This window comes from Petromyzon marinus, chromosome 71, assembly GCF_048934315.1.
Source record: "Petromyzon marinus isolate PM22_M1 ecotype Great Lakes invasive population chromosome 71, UKy_Petmar_22M1.pri1.0, whole genome shotgun sequence".
NCBI lineage: Eukaryota > Metazoa > Chordata > Hyperoartia > Petromyzontiformes > Petromyzontidae > Petromyzon > Petromyzon marinus.
In genome coordinates this window covers 2,429,260-2,443,783 of record NC_133737.1, presented here as the reverse complement: position 1 = coordinate 2,443,783, position 14,524 = coordinate 2,429,260, and positions in this window count along the sequence as shown.

Genomic DNA, 14,524 nt, shown 5'->3' with positions numbered 1-14,524 from the left:
AAACTGTATGTTGATGTACAAACTGTGTGTTGATGTACAAACTGTGTGTGTAAACTGTGTGTGTACGTACACATTGTGTGTGTAGACACTGTGTGTGTAGACACTGTGTGTGTGTGTACACAGTGTGTGTGTGTACACAGTGTGTGTGTGTACACTGTGTGTGTACACTGTGTGTGTGTACACTGTGTGTGTGTACAGTGTGTGTGTACACTGTGTGTGTGTAAAAGCCAAGCCTCCATGCAGATTGAGGCGAGCCGAGTGGTGGCGCATTCTATTTTGACTTAAAACTTTCGTGACTGCAGGAATTCATATTCTTGGTTCTTTCGGTAAAGTCTGGTAAATTAAAAAACATGTTACATTAAAGAAAAAACTTAAATGAAATGATAATTTAAATACTAAAAATAACCACATTTTTCTTTAATATTTACATAGAAAACAAAACAGAAAGGGTTTTAATCAGAAAGGGTTTTATTCGCCATGAAAGTTCGCACAAACAAGGAATTTACATTCAACATATAGGAATCTTAACTCTTAAATAAGTGGTACACAAGTCTAACTATACTAAAGGTACAAAGTATAATTAACACGAAGAGGCTAAAGTATGTACATTTTTTTATAAATATTGAATATAAAGTAGCTGTAAGATACAATCTAATAATACAAAAAATACAAATAGGGTAACATAGTGTAAATATGGCAAGGTGTCATTTTGTAGATAAAATGTTCAAGTCAGTGTAAGCCCTTGGCCTTATTGAAGAGGCCAGCAGCGGATGGGAAGAAACTGTTTTTGTGGCGTGAGGTTTTGGTCCCGATGGACCGCAACCTTCTGCCGGAGGGGAGTAGCTGGAACAGAGAAGTGTCCAGGGTGGGAGGAATCGGCCACAAATCTTCCTCGCTCGCCTCATGCTCCTCGAGGTGTGCAGGTCCTCGAGGGTTGGTAGATTGTGTGGTGCCACCGCAGCGGAGCAGCTCGGTCGGCGCTACCCCCTCCATGCCCACCCCCCCCCCCCACTAAACACACGCCCCACTAAACACACGCCCCACTAAACACACGCCCCACTAAACACTCGCATGCACCCCCGTAGGGTCTCGAGGAGGGATGACCTGGTACGATGGGTTTTGTTGTTATATGTGGGTGTGTGAAAATTGATTAAAATAATGAAAATTAAATGAAATTTGAAATTAGCATAATTAATCCAAAATTATGTTAATTCGTGTAATTACGCATATAAATGATGCTAATTCGAGAGGTAATCGTATTAATTTATACGAGTGGATGTGGTTATGTTAATGATAGCCTTTATGATAATCAGGCCCCGCCTCGTTGACGAGGTGGTGTTATCAATCAGGATAATGCAATCAATTGTACGCAGTTATGCTAGTGTCAATTCGGCCTCGTCTAACTTCGTATTAGTGATCAGCATAATACAATGATTCTCGTTTTAACATTCCCGGAGGGTGTATTAGTGTTTATATTTTAGGTCCCAAGTTCATATCATTCGCTTTAACGTTTACTGAGTGTGGGTTGGTGTGTTTATAGTTTTGGTTCCCGAGTTCATATCTCATCGCAGGATACAGATCTTATGCAAAATTTTCAGGAAAGAATCACACGACCACTTCTGTATTAATCAATTTATTTTCTAATTAAACCTTAAGTATAAAAGTATGTGAACTCTCAATCTCGGAACTTCAACACGATATCCACACGGTATCAATACAGTATCATCAACGACTGTACGATTTCACTTTGACAACGGCACATGGATCCCGCATAAAGCGATTGTTGTTAGTGAGAGAGTCATTAAAACATGCAAATGCTATGCTAAACAAAAACCTTAACTTTATAATAAATGATTATACTTGAATTGTTCACGCAGTACCGCACTCCTTATCGATCATATGCAACCCTTATCACGTTGTTAACAGGGCAATTAATTCTTATGCAGCATAACACGAACGTATAGAAAATATGAGTAAAGTCATTAAGATTATGCGACGGCATTCATGTAAAAGACAAACAAATATAACCACAAATTATTTCTAAAGGCACAAATATGCATTCATAGATTCATCAACGATATTGTATAATTAAGAGATGGCTCGGAATAAGGTGTGCGACGGGACGTGCTTCTCACGGGAGATTAATGAATTCGTGTACAAGATTGGATAAGGAAGCCGGTTTAACATAATTTCTCCCTGTGAGCGCAGCGCGTGGTGAAGGTCTCAATAATTAATTCGGATAGATTAATCTATGGGTAATTTATGCGATTAGAAGTACCATCACAAAATATTAAGGAGGAAAATCATGAATATACTTATAAACGACTGACTGTTATCACACTCAACTCACGGACTTGAGTGTGTTTGTGTGTCATGAATTGTGTGGAGTAGTCAATGTTCGGAATTAATTCTTTGCGTTAAGCAGACGTCAGATTAGTCGTGTAGTGGGGGGCAGAGCACATCATCGTATCGTTGAGTTTTTTTTATAGGGTAATGTGTGAGCGTGGTTGGTCTTCTTGCGTTAACATACGTCATCGTTGGGCATCTCGTGTATGAAACGTATACCCGCGCCCTTTAGAGCGGTGAGGGTGTGTGGGGGTGCATCATACGTATCGCCGGCACTCCTCCGCACGGCGGCCAGCCTCTGTCCACGGCAGGGCGTCGGAGTTGGCACAAGCGACCAACTCCTGGTGCAGCTTGAACACGCGCCGCACGGGGAGGCGCAGGCAGCAGACTCTCTTCACTGCTGGATGGCTGCGCTGCTCTCTCTCCTTGAAGATGCTCATTCACTCTTGTGCGGGTTCTCTGACAGCAGGCTTTCCTCCACTGCTGGATGACTCAAGTCGCACGCGCTCTTGCTGGTTCTCTGACAGCAGGTTTTTCTCCACTGCTGGATGACTCAAGTCGCACGTGCTCGTGCTGGTTCTCTGACAGCAGGTTTTCCTCCACTGCTGGATGACTCAATGTAGAATAAACTTTCAGCGATACTCTGTCTTTCAGCTCTTTGAAATCACCCTTGGTGGCGCCTCACTACCCTGCGAGTCTTGCCAACGTCAGTGGGTAGCGACGGGGCCACTTTGGCCTCCGCTCGCCGCCCCCTGCTCTGCAGCTCACCGGCTGGCGACCTGTTGCTCTCGTTCCCGGTTTGAACTGCTGATGAGTCGAGCTGCTCTTAGCAGCTCGCTCCTGAGCTGACCCGCAGGTCGGAGTCTCTGGTGAGCCCCGACCCCCTGGTCGAACTGTTTTCCGATGGGCCGGCTCCAGTGAGCCGGCCGAACTCCCCCAGTTCCGACCGAACTGGTCGAACTGAGGTTTCAATGCTCAGGGTTCTCTTTTTATGCCAAAAATCCCTTTACTTGGATCCTGCCCACAAAGCGGAGCTTCTTCCGATTTTGCTGTGTCAGGATCTGTCCGTATGTGTATGTGTCCGTGTGTGTGTCCGTACGTGTGGCAGTGTGTCCTTGTGTGCATCACCCACGGTATATTCCGTTGTCATACTCCTTCCATAAAACCCACAAGTAAAACAAACAGATGTTAAAAATCGTCTCGAAGTTGTCTCTATATCTGGGTGCGAGATTACCTCATGTATGACCTCCTTTCATAACCCAAAACACAGACGTTACAAATCGTCTCACAGGCGTCTCTGTCCGTGTTGCACAACCTGGAGGGAGGGGCGATATTCCCCCCGGTGCGACTTTCACCAACGCACAAAGAAATGGTTGAGGTTTTTAAAGTTAACATTTATACCTCACAGCTTCACACTTATGATTCTGTATGTAACCCAAGGTCTGTGTTAGCTACCGTTGTGGTATTTGACTTTATGGCAAGGGAAGGTTTTCCCGAGCGTATACACACTCCTACCCCGCGCTGCGGGGATACAAAGACGGCCGGGATCTCCCTTTCTCTGGGACCCTGGGTTTAACATCGCCCAAGTCATTATGCAGTTTATGTTTTGTGTAAGCTTAGTATAGTTCACGGTGAATAGCCCGAATGTTATGTAGGAAATAATGTATTGTGAATTTTGATCAACTTAGCCTGGTGTTTTCGCTGACATGCGCTGACATTCCAAGCCCCCGCCCTTATTTTTGCTCGGCACGGTGTCCGCCAACCTTTGCCCTAATTTTCTCTGCCCGGCCGTTGTTGTCAGGCTCTTTTGCTGACGTTAGCAGTTCGCTGTGCTCTTGTTTTTTCTTTCCTCTCCAACCTTATATCAACTCTGCTCATTATTCGCTTCTGTCTGGGTTAGCGCATTCATTTTGACTTAGGAAGATTCTGATTGTCATATGCTTCAGGTCAAGTTGTATCGAAATTATGAAAGTATGGAAATAACATTTCATATTGAATTAATAGACGGGTGATGGTTGACTGGTTGCCAATGGGAGTGGGTGATGATTGACCATGTTACCCCACTTTTGTCATTGAATCCCGAACTTTAACGTTACCTTAATAGCAATGCAGAATAAATGAGCTTTTTGACTTAACTATGTTAACGCGAACTTCTGGTGACCCTCGGTGCCGCTTACGTCACCCCGCAGCCTTGTGTTGTTCAGCTGAGTCTGCATCCTTGAGAGATTTACAACACCTTTATTCTTTTGATTTAAAGCTTTCGTGACTGCAGTAATTCATATTCTTAGTTCTTTCGGTAAAGTCACGTTGAAGGGAAACAACAAAATAATAAAATATATAAAACAATAAAAATGCTCACGACGTTTCGACCATAACACAAACGGTCGAAACGTCGTGATAATTTTTATTGTTTTATATATTTTATTATTCTGTTGTTTCCCTTTAACGTGACTTTACCGAAAGAACTAAAAATACCTTTATTCTTGCCTCACCGTGGCTGGCCATCCAACCTTCTGCTCTGGGAGTATTATTCTTAATTTTCTGGTCAAAGTCCTTTTCACGTTCAGACGTGGGTTGTTTAAATCAGCTCCAGCCTGTGGTATTGGCCTGGCCTTCGGGTGTTTACCTCAGTCCCTAGGAATTCGCTGCTCAGGCTTGGTCGGTGACCTCCACATTCCATGCTGAGGGGCTTCGGACTGTTTTTTATTCATTAGTAAAATATAAAAAAAAACAATAGAAATATGTATCTATATGAATCGAAAAATTACTTGTCCATATTAAGATGGAAAAGGGGCCTAGGTACAACAGTTTTCACCCGAGGACCCCACTAGCAGGGACGTTCCACGGTTTCCCCGGACCAGGAAATTGGCTGAGCCCCCCAGACCGGATTACATGGTGACCCCCCCCAAAAAGTGGGGCGTAGAGTTTTACAGGCCGGCCGCGATGAAGAATTCACAGCACGGGGGGGATGGGACCTTCAGCCAGCACCCAGCAGCAGGGTAACCAGTGAGGTGGGAGGGAGAAGCCCCCAGGCAGATAAGAAGTTTACTTAAGTGGGAGGGAGCGAGGGGATTATCGATGAGTCACCGGCGAGGAACGCAGGCAAAGAGACAATGGGAAGGGGATGACGCGACCCCCCCCCCAACGGCCATAGCGCTCAAAATGGCCGGAAAAGAGGATTCGATTGGATGCTCAGGATGACGTCACGTGACCCAGGGGTTAACGGGCGTTGGGGATATAAGGGGGGCAGGAGGGAGAATTGGGTCAGAGTCCTTCTGGAGCGACGGGAGTGTGGATGATACGCTACAGTCTGCTCTTGTCCTTGGCAGCAGTGTACCAGACGGTTATGGAGAAGGTGAGGATGGATTCAATGATTTCTGTATAGAAGTGCACCATCATTGTCTTTGGCAGGTTGAATTTCTTCAGCTGCCGTAGGAAGTACATCCTCTGTTGAGGTCTCTTGGTGAGGGAGCTGATGTTCAGTTCCCACTGGTGGTCCCGGGAGAGAAAAGTGCCCAGGAAGCAGAAGGACTCCACAGTTTTGACTGGTGAGTCGCACAGGGTGATGGGGGTGAGTGGGGCTGTATTCTTCCTGAAGTCCACAACCATCTCAACTGTATTCTTGGTTATTTCGGTAAAGTCACCACGTAGATAGGGAAACAATAAAATAATAAAAATATAAAATAAAATTATCACGACGTTTCGAATGCAACACAAGCAATCATCATCAGGTGTGAAAACCACAGCAAGAAAATTTGAAAAAAGTCGCGGTTTTTATTTTATTGTCTCCCTTCTACGTGGTGACTTTACCGAAAGAACCAAGAATATGAATTGTTGGGGTGGCTGCCCCCGTCTCCCCGTTCTCCCGTGACCCCCCACTCGTCTCTTCTCCTCCCCTCGCTGCTGCCCCTCGTGGCATGATTTAAATGGCTGTACTAACCACCTTGCGAATATGCCGCGGTGCCCCTCTCGTACACACTAACCACGAGCCGCGCAGTGGCGAGAGCACCCACGCGGGCAGAAAACACGCTCGTGCGAAAACACAAGACACCACAACACACAGGCTCACCACACCATGCACCCATCTCCGTATTCGCAGAGACAACACGACAAGGTTTAATGTCTACTGGCGATTTATTCCTCGATAAATGAAGCCAACCTATCTGTGTCAGTGTGGACCAGCAGGGCAGATCAAACCTATCTCTCTACGGCCTAGGACCCAATTAGCCTGACCTCTCCCTACTCACTCTCCTTAACGGATATTCCCTCCTGGCATTACCTCTCTCCTTTGTACTTACGATCCGCTCTCGAGGTGTAGGTAGTCGCGGAGAGGCGAGGCTGCACGTGGCTTTGGCTGGGAACTGGACCTGGCTGCTCTGCGACCCGTCTCACGGACGTTCGAGTAGCAGGGGACAATGACTCCTTGGTCCCTCACTCCAGCAGACCCCGAACACAAAGAGAGCTCGCTTCTCAATTTTCGTCCCTTTTTATCCCCCTACTTCAAAGCTAATGCGCCGCGAACCCGCTGGCCTCTCGTCCAATCCGGAGCCTCGGATTTCCTGCCCTTGGCCAATCGGATTTATCCCCCTCTCCGACGCCCGCTGCACCACACGCTGTGCAAGGGCGAGGGCCCCTCCCCTCCATTGTTTAACCAAGTGCACGGCATCCTCTTGTACCGCCCCGCCCCCCTCCTGCCTGCCGATCCGCGTGTGCCCTGGGTGTTCCCTCACTGCGGTTCTCAGTAGTTCGCCGTGGCCGTGCAGTTTTAATTTAATCCACCGCGCCGCAGTGCCATTCGGCCTGGGGGGGGGGGGGTTCTGCCAATTCCCTGGCCCTAAGAAACCGTGGAGCACCCCCACGATGGAGGCCCTCGGGTGAAAACTCAGGGGCAGGTGACCCCCCCACGAGGCGCTACATGAGAGCGTGTGTGCGTTCACGTGGAGGGTGGTGGGGGAAGCGCTGCGATGGCAGCCTCGTGGTTTCTCTGCCGCAGCACCCCCGCTGCAGGCACGGCTCCCACGGAGCGGTTTCACTGTCGTGGCACCACAGTTCCAACGACTGCGAGAAGCCCATCTCGAGCTCAAGCCGCGTGTCATATTGCGCAGTGCGAGGTTGGGTACCTCGGACACCGCGTCAGCGAGGCAGGGGTGCGCACCGACCCGGAGAAGGTACGCGCCGTAGTGGAATGGCCAAGACTGAGGAATCTGACGGAGATCAGGTCGTTTTTGGGGCTAGCCACTTATTGTCGTCGATTTGTGAAGGGATTCAGCGAGATTGCATGCCCCCTCACCAAACTCACTTCCCCTAAGAACCCCTATCAGTGGACGGAGGACCACCTCGCCCATACCCCCCACCCTGGCTTTCCCTGACTTTTCCACCGATTTTATTTTGGACACTGACGCCTGCAGCAGTGGGCTGGGCGCGGTGTTGTCACAGGTGCAGGATGGGATAGAGCGGGTCATCGCATACGCCAGCCGGACCCTGAGCAGGGCCGAGCTGAATTATTGCATGACCCGTCAGGAACTGTATGCCGTGATTTTCACGTGTAAGCAGTTCCGGCCGTATCTGTACAGCAGGAAATGTCACGTGTGCACTGACCATTATGCTCTGCAGTTTCTCCTAACGTTCAAGGAACCGTGGGGGCAGATGGCCCGGTGGCTGACGCAGCTGCAGGAGTATAATCTGCAGATCGAGTACAGGGCAGGGCGGACGCACGCAAACGCGGACGCCTTGTCAAGGCGACCCACGGTGCGCGCCGAGACGAGGGCGGAGGAGGCCTGCCCGTGCTTCACGGGGGGACGCTGCCGACAGGCAACGGTCCCCCTAGAGCGCCCTGAGACTAACCCCCCTCCGCTGAAAGTGCCGTGTGTGCCATGGAGGACCCTGCAGAAGGAGCCAGGGACCCAGTGGACCGCCCAGAGGGCATGGGGCCCACACCCCGGGGCCCGACGGGCCGCTCCGCACCGCCCGGACGGATCCAAGAGGACGTCGGCTGTGCGTTCCCGGGCCTGGATCACAAGCAGCTGAGACAGGCCCAGCGGCGGGACCCGGACCTGGCGGCGGTGGAGGCGGCCCTGAAGGAGGAAAAGGTCACCCTGCAGGGACCCTGGAGTGGTTGGTACGCCCGGTTGTGTGTAGAGAACGGAGTGGTGCGGGAACTAACCAAAGCCGTGCAGCCGGGGTGCATCTGTGTTCCCGCCCAGGTGTGGCCCCAGCTGCTACGGTTGGTGCATGATCACCCGCTAGGGGGCCATGATGGGCAACGGCGCACTCGGGAGACCCTGTGTCGCCAGGATCTCTGGCCCAAACTGGCACAAGACGTGGCCACCTGGGTACAGGGCTGCCGCACTTGTCAGCAGTGTGGGCAGAAACCGGCGCAGCATCAGGTGTCCGAGGCCATTCTGCGTCATCAACCAGCTAGTTGGGATCGACCTACAGGGGCCATTCCCACGATCCCACCGAGGCAACCGGTACATCCTCGTGGCGGTGGAGTATTTCACGCGCTACCCAGTGGCGGTGGCGATCCCAGATAAAACGGCCCTTGTGGTCACCCGAGCATGTGGATCATTACGTACTTAAACATGGGATCCCTGACCGAGTCATTACTGACCAGGATAGTGAGTTCGAGGCAGAGCTATTTCAGACTCTGTGCCGCGAGTTCGGAATCCAGAAGGACCAAACTATGGCATACCACCCCTAGGCGAATGGTATGGAGGAGCATATGAACCAGACCTTAGCCGGGAAGCTCAAATGTATGGCGGCCGCCAATCAACAGGATTGGGACGAACACCTCCCCTATGCCCTGTTCGCCTACGCCACCACCGTACACACATCTACGAGACAGACCCCGTTCCTAACGATGTTTGGTCGTAAGTCTCGCCTACCAGCAGATCCGTTGTTCGGCGTTCCCCCGCCGCAACCGGAGCAAGGGAGCCAGCCCATGGAGCACCTGATGGGGACCCTGCGAGGGGCCCGTGGCCGGGCTTACCAACAGGCGGAGGCTGCACATCAGCGGCAAGAGCAGGGCGCCCGGCCCGGTGTGGAGCCCCCCTTCTACTCAGCGGGCTCTAAGGTGCGGCTGCACACCCCGCGCGTAGGGGCTGGACAGGTGGGGAAGCTGACCACCTACTGGCGTGGATCCTGGACCATGGTGCGGCAGATCCCCCCCTGGACGGTGCTGATCCAACGCGGGGAGAGGGGCCGAGAGACGGTGGTCAACGTCCGCAGATTTAAACCATGGAGGGCGGCTCCAGCGAGAGAGACCCCAGCCCTTCGGGTACTCCGAAACCCCGGTGTGAGTCCATGTGTGTGTATACGTCAATGTGTGTGCGTGGGTCCATGTTGTGTGTAAGTCCATGTGTGTCTCTTAGTCGATGTGTGTAAATCTATGTGTGCTTAGGTCCATGTGTGTGTGAGAGTCTACATATGTGTGTGAGTCGCTGTATGTGTGTATGTCGAATTGTGTGTAACTCCACGTGTGTGTATAAAGTGGATGTCTGTGTGTGTAAGTCGATGTGTTTGTGTGTGTGGGTCGATGTGTGTCTTTTTCGCCCGGGTAACGCCGGGTGCTTCCCGTCGTTACCCGGTTGTGAGGGGCGCCGCAGGTGGTTAGGCTTGCTTCAACCCATGGTTGTGAACATCCAGACGTTAATCAGCAAGGGACATTTCTCGTCCTAATTCGACAAAACCTACGTCAACACGTAATACAAAATTATAATTGGTGTTGTAGAGAATAATTCTGCTCTACGTGTAACTTTTGAGTGGTATGCTTTGTAACTGATGAATGATCCGAGTGTGCTCCCTATTTCAAAGAGATTGAGTTGTTGCAGAGGGAGATGCTTCCTGAAAACAAAAAAATACCCTTTGACCTGTATCACAAGAACAATGAGTCTCACCTGAGTTATCTGTACAGGTTACTTCCAAAACACACACTTTGTCCTAACATCACTTATTCAATGTTTGACCCTCATAGACAAAATGTTACATGTATGCACACAATCAGACAAGTAGACATTCTAAATTATTGACAGGTATCTTGTTTGGTTCTTTCGGTAAAGTCATGTAGAATGAGAATAAAATAAAATAACACAATAAAATTGTCACGACGTTTCGGCCACAACGCAAGCGGCCGTCTTCAGGTGAAAGGTACAGAACTTTCGGGACGACAGAGCTTCAATGAAGGATGTTAAGATTCGTAGCGACTTTTAAGCTGGTTTGGAGAAGTGAGGCGCCTTGACAAAAGGGTTTACATATCAAAGAGCTGAGGGATTAGCTTGTGACTGGTCACAGGAATAGCTATGTTAAAGTCAAAACCTACACATCCACAGAGGCAACTAGTAATTTAGCATTGAAATAGCTAAGGGATTAGCTTGTGACTGGTCATAGAAATAGATGTTAAAGTAAAGGCCTACACATCCACAGAGCTTCAATGAATGCTGTTAAGATTCGTAGCGACTTTTAAGCTGGTTGGGAGAAGTGAGGCACCTTGACAAAGGGGTTTACATATCAAATAGCTGAGGGATTAGCTTGTGACTGGTCACAGAAATGGCTATGTTAAAGTTAAAACCTACACATCCACAGAGGCAACTAGTAATTTAGCATTGAAATAGCTAAGGGATTAGCTTGTGACTGGTCACAAAAATAGATGTTAAAGTCAAAGCCTACACATCCACAGAGGCACCTCGTACATGGACGCCAAAGGGGGTTGCAACAAGTCAGCTGTCATACAGTAAAGCGATGTTAAAAACCTAATTCTAAATTACATCAATATAATAAATGCACTCAAAATATTCTTCAATAAGCTGAGCTATTAACATTAACTGGTTATACACTACACTATATAATGAATACCATATAGTAAACCAATAAAAAACTAAAATATAAACTACCTCAATGTTTTGATTTAAAGCTTTCGTGACTGCAGTAATTCATATTCTTAGTTTTTTCGGTAAAGTCACGTTGAAGAGAAACAACAAAATAACAAAATATATATAAAACAATAAAAAAAAATTCTCACGACGTTTCGACCATAACTCAAACGGTCATCATCAGGTGTGTCGGTTTGCATAAATTTATTTTGAAAACGGCATATTTATTTATATATATAAAAATAACGTTTGCGTCACGCGCAACGATGGCAGTTTGCCAGGACTAGTCCATCTATTTTTTGAAAAGTGGAGGGGGGAGACGAAATTTGTTTTTATGTATGCTGTCTGAAAGGCACTGTAAGCGTGAACAATCAATCAAGAACTGAAATGATTTATCAAATCTTTCCAATGATTGCTAAGATAGAATCCATCTTCTCGGTTGAAATTGTCTCTGTGTTTGTATATGTGGATAGCCTCATGAACGAATCTCTCATGGAAGCCAGATGGCTTACAAAGAACCTCCGTCTTGGAAAAGTCAATGGCATGTGAGCCTACTGAATTAGAACAATGATCTGCTACGGCCGAGGTGTTGGTCCTACCGTGTTTAAGGTCTGCTTTATGTTCACGAATGCGGTCCGAGATACAATACCCTGGTGTCTACAAACTAAGTTGCCTCTGTGGTAGTAGTTACATTGGAGAAACCAAACGCCATATCTCGGACCGCATTCGTGAACATAAAGCAGACCTTAAACACGGTAGGACCAACACCTCGGCCGTAGCAGATCATTGTTCTAATTCAGTAGGCTCACATGCCATTGACTTTTCCAAGACGGAGGTTCTTTGTAAGCCATCTGGCTTCCATGAGAGATTCGTTCATGAGGCTATCCACATATACAAACACAGAGACAATTTCAACCGAGAAGATGGATTCTATCTTAGCAATCATTGGAAAGATTTGATAAATCATTTCAGTTCTTGATTGATTGTTCACGCTTACAGTGCCTTTCAGACAGCATACATAAAAACAAATTTCGTCTCCCCCCTCCACTTTTCAAAAAATAGATGGACTAGTCCTGGCAAACTGCCATCGTTGCGCGTGACGCAAACGTTATTTTTATATATATAAATAAATATGCCTTTTCAAAATAAATTTATGCAAACCAACACACCTGATGATGACCGTTTGAGTTATGGTCGAAACGTCGTGAGAATTTTTTTTTTATTGTTTTATATATATTTTGTTATTTTGTTGTTTCTCTTCAACGTGACTTTACCGAAAAAACTAAGAATATACCTCAATGTTATATCACAATGTTATATGGTGAAAAAACGGGTGGATTCTTACCTTCCACTTCAGCACCACGGACAGCTACGTTCAGACGGACGAGTCCATCCATGGTTGGAGCGGAGGAGGAAGGAGGGGAGAAACAGCTGCGAGGCGCTGTTATACTCCATGTTATAAACCATACCATTAACCGTGGTCTGAGAGGTATTAAGAGTCAGTGCCAGCGAAAGAGCTGCGGTCTGAAAGTCATCGTTAAATACAATTAATTAAGAACCGAAATGGTTTAAAACATATTTCCAATGGTTACTAAGCCAGAATCCATCTTCTCGGTTGAAATTGTCTCTGTGTTTGTCTATGTGGATGGCCTCATGAACAAATCTCTCATGGTAGCCAGTTGGTTTGCAAAGAACCTCCGTCTTGGAGAAGTCAATGTCATGTGAGCCCACTGAATTATAACAGTGATCTGCCACGGCAGAGGAGATCGTTCTACCGTGTTTCAAGTCTGCTTTATGCTCGCGGATGCGGTCCGAGATATGTCGTTTGGTTTCTCCAATGTAGCTACTACCACAGAGGCACTTTAGTTTATAAACGCCCGAGTACTGTATGTCTGGAACAGCATCTTTTACAGATGGAACCAGATCACGGATTTTATGTACTGTGTTGAATCGGACCTGGATCTTGTGTTTATTCAGGATTTTGGAGATCTTTTTAGTGACCCCTGCAATGTAGGGTAAGGTGATGGTTTTGAGTGGCTCCACAAGAGGATCCTTCTTCCTGACTGGAGTGATTGCTTTGCCGATTGTGTAGTCGGAGTAACCATTAGCTCTGAGAGCCTGGTGTACGTGCTTGAGTTCACTGGTAATGTGTTCCTGGTCGGAAATGCATTGGGCTCTATGGTATAGAGTCTTAAATTTCGATTTAAAGCTTTCGTGACTGCAAGCATTCATCTTCTTTGGTTCTTTCGGTAAGGTCACGTAGAATGAGAATAAAATAATAAATTGACACAATAAAATTCTCACGACGTTTCGGCCACAACGCAAGCGGCTGTCTTCAGGTGAAAGGTACAGACCTGTCGGGACGACAGAGCTTCAATGAAGGATGTTAAGATTCGTAGCGACTTTTAAACTGGTTTGGAGAAGTGAGGCGCCTTGACAAAGGGGTTTACATATCAAATAGCTGAGGGATTAGCTTGTGACTGGTCACAGGAATGGCTATGTTAAAGTCAAAACCTACACATCCACAGAGGCAACTAGTAATTTAGCATTGAAATAGCTAAGGGATTAGCTTGTGACTGGTCACAGAAATAGACAGAGGCACCTCATACATGGACGCCAAAGGGGGTTGCAACAACTCAACTGTCATGCAGTAAAGCGATGTGAAAAACCTAATTCTAAATCACGTCAATATAATAAATGTACTCAATATAGTCTTCAATAAGCTGAGCTATTAACATTAACTGGGTATACACTACACTATATATCATATAGTAAACCAATAAAAACTAAAATATAAACTACCTCAATATTATATCACTCAATACATTCTTCAATAAGCCGAGCTATTAACATTAACTGGGTATACACTACACTATATAATGAATATCACATAGTAAACCAATAAAAACGAAACTATAAACTACCTCAATGTTATATCACAATGTTATATGGTGAAAAAACGGGTGGATTCTTACCTTCCACTTCAGCACCACGGACAGCTACGTTCAGACGGACGAGTCCATCCATGGTTGGAGCGGAGGAGGAAGGAGGGGAGAAACAGCTGCGAGGCGCTGTTATACTCCATGTTATAAACCATACCATTAACCGTGGTGTGAGAGGTATTAAGAGTCAGTGCCAGCGAAAGAGCTGCGGTCTGAAGGTCCTCGTAAAATACAATTAATTAAGAACCGAAATGGTTTAAAACATCTTTCCAATGGTTACTAAGCCAGAATCCATCTTCTCGGTTGAAATTGTCTCTTTGTATATGTGGATGGCCTCATGAACGAATCGCTCATGATAGCCGGTTGGTT